Below are 12,651 nucleotides of genomic sequence, written 5' to 3' on the forward strand. Positions count from 1 at the left end.
CTTAATTAATTTAACAAACGGACATTCAATTAATTCCTTCACATTTTTTTTCTTGTGAAAAATTAAATGTTCATAATTTTTCTTATATTATTAATTAAATAATTGGATTTTTCCAAGACATTTTTTAAGTCTTAATTTCTAATTTGAAGAACCAACTTCGATGACTATTTCTATATATCTTGATGGAAATATCATATTGTTAACAAGAGTAAATCTAAATTATTTTTTTAAAAGTTTTTCCATTTTCTTTTGTGAAAATTTTGTAAATCAAAGGGTTACAAAAATATTATATTTAGAAGAAGACTAATGAAAAAAGAAAAGCAAATAAAGTTTCCAGATAAACTTATTAGTATCAAGAATTGACTTGGCAAATGGATAAAATTTGTAAATGTGATGAGTTAAATTTATTAAATTATTTGGAATTAAGATCAAATTGATAGAATATCTAAATATCGAGGTTTAAATATATTATTGTACTAGTTAGAAAAGGACTTTCAGTTAACCTGGAGTGACCAAAACAAAAATAACTTCAAATATTAATACCTAAATTGAAAAGTTTTAAGATCAGATAATCAAGGCAGCAACACGAACATAATTGGGTGGATAATTTAATTCATGTTAGAAAATTATTCGAATTACGAACGTTACAAAAGCCGAGCTCAGAACACAAGAAGCCAAGCTGAGCCGAGCCGAAAAGTAGAGCCTTCAAGTTGTCGGTGGTTAACTGAAAGCGTCGGCTGTAACTGTAAGTGAGCTGATTTAAAAAGGCAATATATATATATATAGGACAGAGAGAAAAAGTAGAAGAACAAATATAAAATATGTATATATAGGAGTATTTATCTTTTTATCATTTCTATAGTTATTGTTTTTCTCATATCAAATCAAGAATTGATTAATTGTTCTCTCTTTAAAGGTTTCTTCTCTACATCTCTTGCTTTAATTCTTTGCATCGAGTTTTGATTCTTTAATTCTTTAATTTAGTGGAAAACGATTCATTTCAGTTTTCTGTTTTCTCTCCTAATGAAAAGAACAAAATCAGAGTGTTGGAAATGTGATTCATTTCTCGATTCGTTTTCTTTCGTTTTAGTTTACTAGTATTAGCTGCATTGGATTTTTGCTCTTTCGAGATACACTTATTGTTGAATTATGATGATTTTTGCTTGATCTGGATTTGATTGACAGATTTCTCATTTAATTGATTTCGGTTACTGTTTGGCAGGAGATTTTAATGTTTTGACGACGCGTAGTGGCTGAATCTGGAGAGGGGCTAAGTTTTTTCTTAGATTCAGCGAATCTTGCACTAAAGAAGCAAAGCTGGCAGCGACACTCGCTTGGCGGTTTGCTGCTAACAATAGCAGCGGCCTTGCTGCTAATGATATGGTATGTTTCTAGTTTTTAGACTTCAGTCTTTGGATAATTTAGCATTAAGGGTATGGATTGTGAATTTATGATATTTTCCAATTATGAAGTTTAGGTGGTTTTTTTTTCTACTGTATTTAGATCTCATTTTGCAATCATTGGTAATAAATAAATGCATCCTTTTAGTGGATAATTTGTTTCTTGAAGCTGGGAAAACAGTGTATCTGGCGGCGATCATTTGGAATGCAATTCAATAGTGCCTTTTTCTCTTTTTGGAAATATATTTATACTGATATTTAAGATCTGATGTTCGAACATGCTAGCTTGGATTAATGCTATCAGTTGGCTCCATTTCTTTTAAAGTTTCCCTTTTCCATAGAGATCAGTTTAGAGATATATGCTTAATGATGCTTCTGTCGCTGTATTCTCTGCTTTTCTCCAACTACCATATGGTAGGTAATTGGTATTATTGCAGTCTCCAAGACCACAACCCCCCCCCCCCCAAAGACCCCTTCTCTTTGACCCACTCATCCCTGAAAAAGAAAAAAACAAGGGGAAATGAAATACTAAATGTATGTGTCAACTTCATCTAACCCCTGGAATTATCATCAGGGATGTGAGTTACCTAAATACCCTTGGATCTGATTTCTCCAATGCTTTTCTTGTATATGTTCTCTATATCTTGTTGTAGCTTCTTATGGTCATCATATATTATGTTTTTTTCTTTCACATGGCTAGTTCAATGTGGAGAATATCTAGTTGTAAGCATTTTACATCATTACATTCCTATGTCTATGGTTGCAGGAAAAAAATGGGGATGGCAAACTTCAAGATTCGGAGCTCCCAACTCCACATTCAGTTATGAAAATGGGTTTGAGGTTAGTTTGTGCTTTATTATTTGTAAATATTGTGCAAGGATAGGAGGAACATTGCAACATGAAGAACCGAGCATATGTGAATAAGTAATTCTGTGCTTGGAGTCGTTTACTAAATTTGGAACAGTCTAAATTTTCTGTACAAAAACAGCATAAAGTTTCTTCTTTTTGGCAATGATAGCATACTGTTTAGCTAACTACTTATGTTGTCATTCTAGCTTCCGACAATATATATGTTGCCTTCCTTTGGTATTTTCAGTGAATTTGACTTGGGTTTTATGGTCATAGCCTCATAGGCCTCATTATTCCACTATTTGGCTCTTTTCGTTGTGCTTCCATAAGCCTTTGTATTTTTTTGCTGCTTCTCATGGGTTGTAACTGATAGTGTCTGCTTTAGTATCAATCCCCTGCTGTCCATGATGACATCTATATTCTCCCATTCTCTGGTGATCTCTATGATTATTAGCTGTTATATTTCTATCTTGACCATCTCATGGCCTAAAACTAGGGATCGTACAAGTAGCATGGAGGATCCAGATGGGACATTGGCAAGTGTTGCAAAATGCATTGAACAGTTGCGGCAGAGTTCCTCATCTTTACAAGAGAAAGAGCATTCCTTAAGGCAATTGCTAGAACTCATTGACACACGTGAAAATGCCTTCAGCGCTGTTGGTTCTCACTCTCAGGCAGTTCCAGTTCTTGTCTCTCTTCTCCGATCAGGATCACCTGGAGTGAAGATTCAAGCTGCAACTGTTTTAGACTCACTCTGCAAGGAGAATGAGCTAAGGGTTAAAGTCTTGCTTGGAGGCTGCATACCACCATTGCTCGGTCTCCTCAAGTCCAGCTCTGCAGAAGGACAAATTGCAGCAGCTAAGACCATCTATGCTGTTTCACAAGGGGGTACAAAAGATCATGTTGGATCAAAGATTTTTTCAACTGAAGGAGTTGTGACAGTGCTTTGGAAGCAGCTACAGAATGGGCTCAAGACAGGAGACTTGGTTGATAACTTATTGACTGGAGCCTTAAAAAACCTTGCAAGCAGCACAGAGGGATTTTGGTCGGCGACAGTACAGGCTGGAGGAATTGATATACTTGTAAAGTTGCTCACAACCGGACAGTCAAGCACTCAAGCTAATGTCTGCTTTCTTCTTGGGTATATGATAATGGAGGATGCATCTGTTTGTTCTAAGGTATTGGCTGCTGAAGCTACAAAAGAATTGCTTAAACTATTAGGACCTGATAATGAAGCCTCCGTTAGAGCTGAGGCTGCAGGGGCCCTTAAGTCTCTCTCTGCTCAGTGCAAAGAAGCTAGACGGGAAATAGCTAGTCTCAATGGTATTCCTGCTTTAATAAACGCTACGATAGCTCCTTCAAAAGAATTCATGCAAGGTGAGTATGCCCAAGCATTACAGGAGAATGCTATGTGTGCTTTGGCCAACATTTCTGGTGGTTTATCATATGTCATCTCTAGCCTCGGTCAAAGCCTTGAGTCATGTTCTTCGCCTGCTCAGACTGCTGACACACTTGGGGCTTTAGCTTCAGCTTTAATGATTTATGACAGGAAAGCAGAATCCACTAGAGCATCAGATCCTCTGGGTATTGAGCAGACTTTAGTTAATCAGTTCCAACCTGGCTTACCATACCTTGTGCCAGAACGTACAATAGAAGCCCTAGCCAGTTTGTATGGGAATACTATACTCTCAATTAAACTTGTGAATTCTGATGCAAAAAGGTTACTTGTTGGATTGATCACCATGGCAACCAACGAAGTCCAGGAAGAGCTTATAAGAGCTCTCCTTGCTCTTTGCAACAATGAAGTGAGTCTATGGCGTGCACTTCAAGGGCGTGAAGGTGTTCAGCTGTTGATATCACTTCTTGGCCTTTCATCAGAACAACAGCAAGAATGTTCAGTTGCACTGCTTTGCCTTCTATCTGATGAAAATGATGAAAGGAAGTGGGCCATTACTGCTGCTGGTGGCATTCCTCCACTCGTTCAAATTCTGGAAACTGGTTCTGTGAAGGCTAAGGAAGATTCGGCATTGATCCTGAAGAATCTTTGCAATCACAGTGAAGATATACGTGCATGTGTTGAAAGTGCTGATGCTGTTCCTGCACTATTATGGCTGCTCAAGAATGGAAGCCCAAATGGGAAAGAAATTGCAGCAAAGACTCTGAACCATTTAATTCATAAATCTGATACAGCTACTATCAGCCAGCTGAGTGCATTATTAACCAGTGACCTACCGGAATCTAAAGTATATGTTTTGGATGCTCTGAGAAGTATGCTTTCAGTTGTCCCCTTCCATGATATGTTGTGTGAAGGTAGTGCTGCAAGTGATGCCATGGAGACCATGATTAAAATATTGAGCTCAACTAAGGAAGAAACTCAGGCGAAATCTGCATCAGCTTTAGCTGGGATATTTGAATCCAGGAAGGACTTTCGTGAAAGTAAAATTGCTGTAAAAACTCTTTGGTCAGTGATGAAGCTGCTAAATGTTGAATCTGGAAACATCTTAGTAGAGTCCTGTCACTGCCTTGCTACAATATTTCTTTCAATTAAGGAGAACCGGGATGTTGCTGCTGTTGCTCGAGATGCAATGTCTCCCTTAGTTGCACTTGCTGACTCTTCAGTTCTTGAAGTTGCAGAGCAGGCTGTATGTGCCCTATCAAATCTTATGTTGGATACAGAAATATCAGATACGGCAATTGCTGAACAAATTATTCTGCCTTCTACTCGGATTTTACGTGAAGGAACACTTTCTGGGAAGACTCATGCAGCAGCAGCAATAGCACGTCTGCTCCATTCAAGACGAGTTGATTATGCCATAACTGATTGTGTGAACCGTGTTGGATCAGTTCTTGCTCTAGTTTCTTTTCTAGAATCTGCCAGAGTTGGATCTGTTGCCATAGGAGAGGCACTAGATGCACTTGCTATTCTGTCTAGATCAGAAGTGGCTGGTAGTCAAATAAAACCCACATGGGCAGTTTTAGCTGAATTTCCAAAAAGCATGACTCCAATAGTTTTGTCTATTTCTGATGCAACACCCTTGTTACAGGATAAAGCTATTGAGATACTGTCACGACTTTGCTGTGATCAACCAGTTGTTCTAGGAGATGCCGTTGCTAGTGCTTCTGATTGCATATCATCAATTGCTAGAAGGGTGATCAGTTCCCCTAGCTTAAAGGTCAAAATCGGGGGCACTGCACTTCTGATATGTGCAGCAAAAGTTAACCACCAAAGAGTGGTGGAAGATCTCAATCAATCAAATTCTTCTAACTATCTAATTCAATCACTTGTTGCAATGCTGGTATCTGGAGAGTCGTCCTTGGCAAATTTTCATAGTGATGATCAGGATGCCATTAGCATCTGTAGGCATGCTAAAGAAGAAAGCAGGAATGCGGAATCAGATACAGGCACAGCAGTTATTTCTGGTACCAATTTGGCTATATGGCTACTTTCTGTTATTGCTTGTCATAATGAAAAGAGTAAAACTGCAATAATGGAGGCTGGAGCAGTTGAAGTTGTCACCGAGAGAATCTCTAAACGATCTTCCCAATATGCTCAGGTATTCAATCTTTTTCTTGTCAATTATTCATTTAAAATAGTGTTGATAAGAATAAAATATATGGTGCATATAGTGATATATAAAATTTTTTGATATTTTTCCTTGTCCGTCTGTGCAATTGTGGTTATGCTCCTTTTGTCCTCATTTTAGTGAAACTGTTTCCATCGTCTGGCATTGCAGATTGATTTTAAGGAAGATAACAGCATATGGATTTGTGCATTATTGCTAGCAATCTTATTTCAAGATAGAGATATCATTCGCGCGCATCCAACAATGAAATCTATACCAGTTCTGGCAAATTTAGTGAAGTCAGAGGTATCGGCGAACAGATATTTTGCTGCACAAGCAATGGCCAGTTTAGTCTGTAATGGTAGCAGAGGGACTCTTCTATCTGTTGCAAATTCAGGGGCTGCTGGTGGGCTTATCTCCTTGCTTGGCTGTGCTGATGTTGATATACAAGAACTTCTGGACTTGTCTGAAGAGTTTGCTTTGGTACGCTACCCAGATCAAGTTGCTCTTGAGAGGTTATTTAGAGTTGAAGACATTAGGGTTGGTGCTGCTTCTCGAAAAGCAATACCTGCCCTTGTTGATCTCCTTAAGCCAATTCCTGATCGTCCTGGTGCACCTTTTCTGGCACTCGGGCTTCTGACTCAGCTTGGAAAAGACTGTCCATCAAATAAGATTGTCATGGTGGAGTCTGGGGCTTTAGAAGCACTGACTAAGTATCTTTCTTTGGGTCCTCAAGATGCAACAGAGGAAGCTGCTACAGATCTATTAGGTATTTTATTTACCAGTGCTGAAATTCGAAGACATGAGGCTGCATTTGGAGCTGTTAGCCAACTTTTAGCAGTTTTACGTCTTGGAGGAAGAGCTGCTAGATATAGTGCTGCAAAAGCCCTTGAAAGCCTATTCTCTGCAGACCATATCAGAAATGCTGAGAGTGCCCGACAAGCTGTTCAACCCTTGGTCGAGATTCTTAATACTGGAATGGAGAGAGAGCAGCACGCTGCTATTGCAGCATTAGTTAGGTTGTTGAGTGAAAATCCTTCTAAAGCCCTTGCGGTTGGAGATGTTGAAATGAATGCAGTGGATGTTATTTGCAGAATCCTTTCATCAAATTGTTCAATGGAACTGAAGGGAGATGCTGCTGAGCTATGTTGCGTTCTTTTGGAAATATAAGAATCAGGTCCACTATGGCTGCAGCTCGTTGTGTTGAGCCTCTAGTGTCTCTCCTTGTATCTGAGTTCAGTCCTGCTCAGCATTCAGTAGTCCGTGCATTAGATAAACTTGTAGATGATGAGCAACTGGAAGAACTAGTTGCCGCACATGGTGCTGTAGTACCACTTGTTGGCCTTTTATATGGTAACAACTACATGCTTCATGAAGCTATCTCAAGAACTCTTGTAAAGTTGGGGAAAGACAGGCCTGCTTGTAAGATGGAAATGGTCAAACTTGGAGTAATTGACAGCATACTTGATATCCTTCATGAAGCACCAGATTTCCTGTGTGCTGCTTTTGCAGAATTGCTACGAATACTGACAAATAATGCTACCATCACTAAAGGACCATCTGCTGCGAAGCTAGTTGAACCCCTTTTTCAGTTGCTGTCTGTACTCGAATTTGGACCTGATGGACAGCATAGTGCTTTACAAGTCCTTGTAAATGTTCTGGAGCATCCACAGTGTCGTGCTGGTTATACACTGACCTCTCACAAAGCTATAGAACCACTTATCCCACTTCTTGATTCTCCAGCTCCAGCAGTTCAGCAGTTGGCAGCAGAGCTTCTATCACATCTGCTCTTGGAAGAACATCTTCAGAAGGATGCAGTGACACAGCAAGTAATCGGTCCCCTTATAAGAATTCTTGGTTCTGGTATACATACCTTGCAACAGAGAGCTGTGAAGGCACTTGTTAGCATTGCACTAATATGGCCAAATGAAATTGCAAAAGAGGGTGGTGTCTGCGAGCTGTCGAAGGTCATATTGCAAGCTGATCCTCTGCTCCCAAATGCTTTATGGGAATCAGCTGCTTCTGTTTTAGCTAGCATCCTTCAATTCAGTTCTGAATTTTATTTGGAAGTTCCTGTTGCTGTTTTGGTAAGGTTGCTCCGTTCTGGCTCCGAGGGCACTGTGATTGGTGCACTGAATGCTCTTCTGGTATTAGAAAGTGATGACGGAACCAGTGCTGAAGCAATGGCTGAAAGTGGTGCCATAGAGGCACTCTTAGAACTTCTCAGATCTCATCAGTGTGAGGAAACAGCTGCAAGACTGTTGGAAGTATTACTCAATAATGTAAAGATTAGAGAAACAACGGCAATTAAAACTGCAATTGTACCATTATCCCAGTATCTCTTGGATCCACAAACCCAAGCTCAGCAGGCAAGGTTACTGGCAACATTGGCTCTTGGTGACCTTTTCCAGAACGAGACACTCGCTCGAAGTGCTGATGCAGTTTCAGCTTGCCGTGCTCTTGTTAATGTGCTTGAAGACCAACCGACAGAAGAAATGAAAGTGGTAGCTCTATGTGCTTTGCAAAATCTTGTAATGCACAGCCGATCAAATAAGAGAGCAGTGGCTGAGGCTGGTGGTGTTCAGGTTGTATTGGATCTAATAGGTTCAAGTGATCCAGAGACATCCGTTCAAGCTGCAATGTTTGTGAAACTTCTATTTTCTAACCATACCATTCAAGAGTATGCTTCTAGTGAAACAGTCAGGGCCATAACTGGTAAGCTCCACAACTCTGTTGGACTTTAGTTTATGTCGATGGCTAATATGAGAAATCACTTAAAAGCATGTCTAGTTTACGAAAGTTTCTGTTCTCATGCCTACTGTATGGTTATATTGCATATACTTTAAGTAGGGTTCACAAACCTATGGGTGTAACATTTTAAAAGAACCTCTTTCATAATGGTTGCCCTTGTTAATGTTAGTGTCTTGGCTCACTTTATGCTTCCATTTTGCTGGTAATTCTGAGGGCTCCATCATTGATTGAGGGTACTTCTGGTTGTGGACATACCATCTTAAAGGGTTTCTGTTATCCCCATTCCATATCGCTTATATTGGACAGAGTTGCGGAACACAAAAAGTGATTTACTGATGAAATGCTTGCAACTCAATTCTTTCTGTTCTTTCATAGTCCATGAATGTTGCCCTGCAGCTGAACTGAAAGAGCTGGATGGTAAATTGTCTGCTTTTAGACCTTTATTGCCTGTGTGAACAATATTGACTGTGCTTGTGTGTTTATATGCACCTAGTTTTCAAGATCATGTGCTAGGAAGAAGTGACAAACAACATACATTGTTCAAAGACCCACTTATTGAATTTTGTTTTTCTTTTCTCAATTTGGTTTATGATGGTATTGCTAATCCATTTTTCTTTATAGAACCTTTTCCATGCAAGCTTTTCATTCTCTCCTTCAGTAACATCTATCAATATCTTTCAGCTGCCATTGAGAAGGACTTATGGGCAACTGGAGCTGTGAATGAGGAGTATCTAAAAGCTCTGAACTCTTTATTTAGCAACTTCCCACGTTTGAGAGCAACTGAGCCTGCTACACTCAGCATTCCCCATTTGGTTACATCACTCAAAACAGGTTCTGAGGCAACTCAAGAAGCTGCTTTGGATGCTCTGTTTCTACTCAGGCAAGCTTGGTCGGCTTGCCCAGCTGAAGTTTCTAGAGCTCAGTCAGTTGCTGCTGCAGATGCAATCCCATTGCTGCAGTACTTGATCCAATCTGGCCCACCTAGATTTCAGGAGAAGGCAGAATTTCTGTTGCAATGCTTGCCGGGGACATTGGTGGTGATAATCAAGCGTGGCAACAATATGAAGCAATCAGTAGGGAACCCTAGTGTTTTCTGCAAACTTACACTTGGCAACACTTCTCCTCGGCAAACCAAAGTAAGATGCTTTATCCTTCTCCATCCTGTGTGTCCAACTGTGATTTGATACGAGGAACTTTTCTTTCTGAACTTTTTGGTTATCACCTAATTATTTGGTAGAACTAAAAGATTAGTTATGTATGGTAACATGAGATTTTGGTAGCCTGTATATTCCCACACTTTTTCAGCTGCTCAGCTCCTTTAGTCTTCATAACTACTTTCCTCAAAAGGATACACAAATTTGCTGATGTTTGGTTTCGAATCTCTTAACCAACTCGTGAAGAGTTATGGTCAAAATGAAATCGTGAAGAGTTATGGTCAAAATGAAATCGTGAAGAGTTATGATCAAAATGAAAGGGGATGTTTCTAGTTATAATATCTTCAAGCTTTCTTGGTTGTGACTCACTCGAACAAATTTTAGTCTATTTGTGCTGGTCTGAAAATTACTTGAAAACATTCTCTGCTTTGATCACTCTCCACCTTCTGTAATTTGTGCCATCCTATCTTATCTGTTCGTTGTTAGGTTGTATCGACTGGCCCTAATCCTGAGTGGGACGAAAGTTTTGCATGGACTTTTGAGAGTCCTCCAAAAGGCCAGAAGTTGCACATATCTTGCAAGAATAAGAGCAAAATGGGGAAGGTAAGCATATCATTTGCTTGTTTGTGTTTTTTTTTTTCAAGAGAATGTTGTACTCATTTTAGTTTCCCTCATTTTCTTTTTTTTCACGTCAACAGAGTTCCTTTGGAAAAGTTGCTATCCAGATTGATCGGGTTGTAATGCTCGGACCTGTTTCAGGAGAGTATACCTTATTGCCGGAGAGTAAAACTGGGCCCTCACGGAATTTGGAAATAGAATTCCAGTGGTCTAACAAAGAATGTCAAAGTTGATTTTTATTTTTTTATGCAAATAGAAAATTTTGAGGGTGGGGGAGATGACTATAATGATCAATTTGGAAACCTCTTTTTTCTTTCTATTTTCTTTTTCCCCTTTTCAGTGTAAATATTCTACAGAGATTTTAAGTCTTTAAAATAGTCATTTGTGAAACGTATTCTTTTTTAATCTGAGTTTCTTACATATGGATGCAAAGCTGTTTTGCTTTGTACTTCTTTGTATTCAATTTGAAAGAAGATAAAAAATTTTTGTTTTTCCTTTTGGAACTGAACGTCTTTTGATTGTATCGAACTCTTTTCTTGCATGAAGTTGATCAAGTCGACGCTGAAATGGTTAATAATTTTTGTGCTTTTTCACCCTTTACATCGTGCATGGTTTATTATCAATTTATTTTTACAAAATGTTTTCTTAGTACAATAAAATATATATTTAATTGTTTTCTTAAGAAACTATATAACATAAACTCTATATTTTAAACTTTAAACCTTAATAAAATAAAATAAAAATGTGAAATTCGATTTTCCGTGATTTTTATTGGAATCTTGAACTCCGCATCTCTTTGCGAATATTTGAATTGGACTGGACCAGTTTTGAAAGGTTTCAGATTAATTGAGTTAAGAACCATTATATATCGATTCAATTAGGTTAAAAAACACATTGAATCATCCAAACTAAATCAAACCAATTGAATTGAATTTTTATTTCTTGAATATTATTTATGGTGGCTTGATTGGTTCTAGCACCGGTTCGATTTTGAAAAGCTTGCTCTTTGCTCAAACTTTAATTGTATGATTGAACATTTAACTTTTAAATTAATATGTAGTTTGCCCCCTATACTTGTCTAAAAACACTTAGTTAGTTTTTTTGTACTTGGTTGGTACCTTTGCACTAACACCATTAGTTTGTATTGACATAACAGCGATGACCAATATAGTGACTCGTGACAATCTCTCAGTATGTTACGTGGTGGATATAAATTTAAAAAAATATTAAAAATCTTCTAAAGAACATAGATTAATTTTAAAAAAATATAATTTATTGGATAAATTTAGGTACCAACTAAGTACTTTTAGACAAATTGAGGGAGCAAACTATATGTTAATCATTAAAAAACTAAAGATGTTAACAAATTGGGGGCAATGTGTGTGACAGAATACAAGTAAAGGTACCAATTAGGTACAAAAAAGAGTTCAAGTACCAATTAGATACTTTTAGACAAGTTCAAGGGGCAAATACATATTAACCCTTAAGTTTTTTATTTGTTTATACTTGTTTCTCAAGTTAAATAAAACAAATATGAATAAGATTTTAAAACTCATTTATTAAATGAATTGAATATAATCAAAATTGTTCGATTTATATATGTTATTGTTTATATTTGTTTAAAGCTCGTTTAATAAATCAGTTACAACTCGATTATTGTTCGATAAATATATAAATAATAATATTATTAAGACTTAAATGATCAATTGGTCTTAGTTGATTGAGTCTTAACTCGGTTTGTATTGTTATCGCAACAACCTTGAAGATGTGAGTTTGAACACAGTTAAGCACCTAATATCCTCTACTTCAGGTAGGTTAGGGTATTTTAGGTATTGTATCAATAACGACAAAATGGTACCTAAATTAAATCGTTTTTCCATCTTGATACCTAGTTTTTTTTTTCCAGAAGTGGTACTTAAATTATATCTTCGTTACCCAAATCATCCCAACCATTACATCTAAAAGTTGTCACGTGGCACAAAAATCACATAAGATGACCATGTATTTATTTGGTAAAAAACTCCTTTTCGATCCCTTTTAATTTAAATATCAAGCAAATTGGTCACTTTCAAAAAATTAAAACAATTTAATCCTTATCAATTTTGAAAGTGAGCAAGTAAGGAGAATTAATTATAGCATTATATTTTATGTTAATTGTATTTTATGTTAATTGTACACTATTTTTATTGGTATAATAACAAATTTAGCTCTCAATGTTTATATATTCTATGTAAATGTTGACAGAATGTATAAATGTTGTGGGTTAAATTTGGACCAAATTGGAATAATGTGTAAATGTTACGAGCTAAATTTGTT

The 12,651-nt window shown here is 37.4% G+C and overlaps 1 non-coding gene across 1 annotated transcript; it reads left to right on the forward strand.

Moving 5' to 3' along the window:
• The first annotated feature begins 789 nt into the window (after positions 1 to 789).
• LOC107910251 (protein CELLULOSE SYNTHASE INTERACTIVE 1) lies at positions 790 to 10,725 on the forward strand. Its single transcript, XR_005906654.1, has 8 exons — positions 790 to 916; positions 1,223 to 1,383; positions 2,167 to 2,240; positions 2,746 to 5,803; positions 5,984 to 8,527; positions 9,245 to 9,699; positions 10,204 to 10,320; positions 10,416 to 10,725. It is a non-coding gene; the product is annotated as a protein CELLULOSE SYNTHASE INTERACTIVE 1 (transcript).
• The last annotated feature ends 1,926 nt before the right edge of the window (positions 10,726 to 12,651 follow it).

Source organism: Gossypium hirsutum, chromosome A12 (genome assembly GCF_007990345.1).
Source record: "Gossypium hirsutum isolate 1008001.06 chromosome A12, Gossypium_hirsutum_v2.1, whole genome shotgun sequence".
NCBI classification, from domain to species: Eukaryota; Viridiplantae; Streptophyta; class Magnoliopsida; order Malvales; family Malvaceae; genus Gossypium; species Gossypium hirsutum.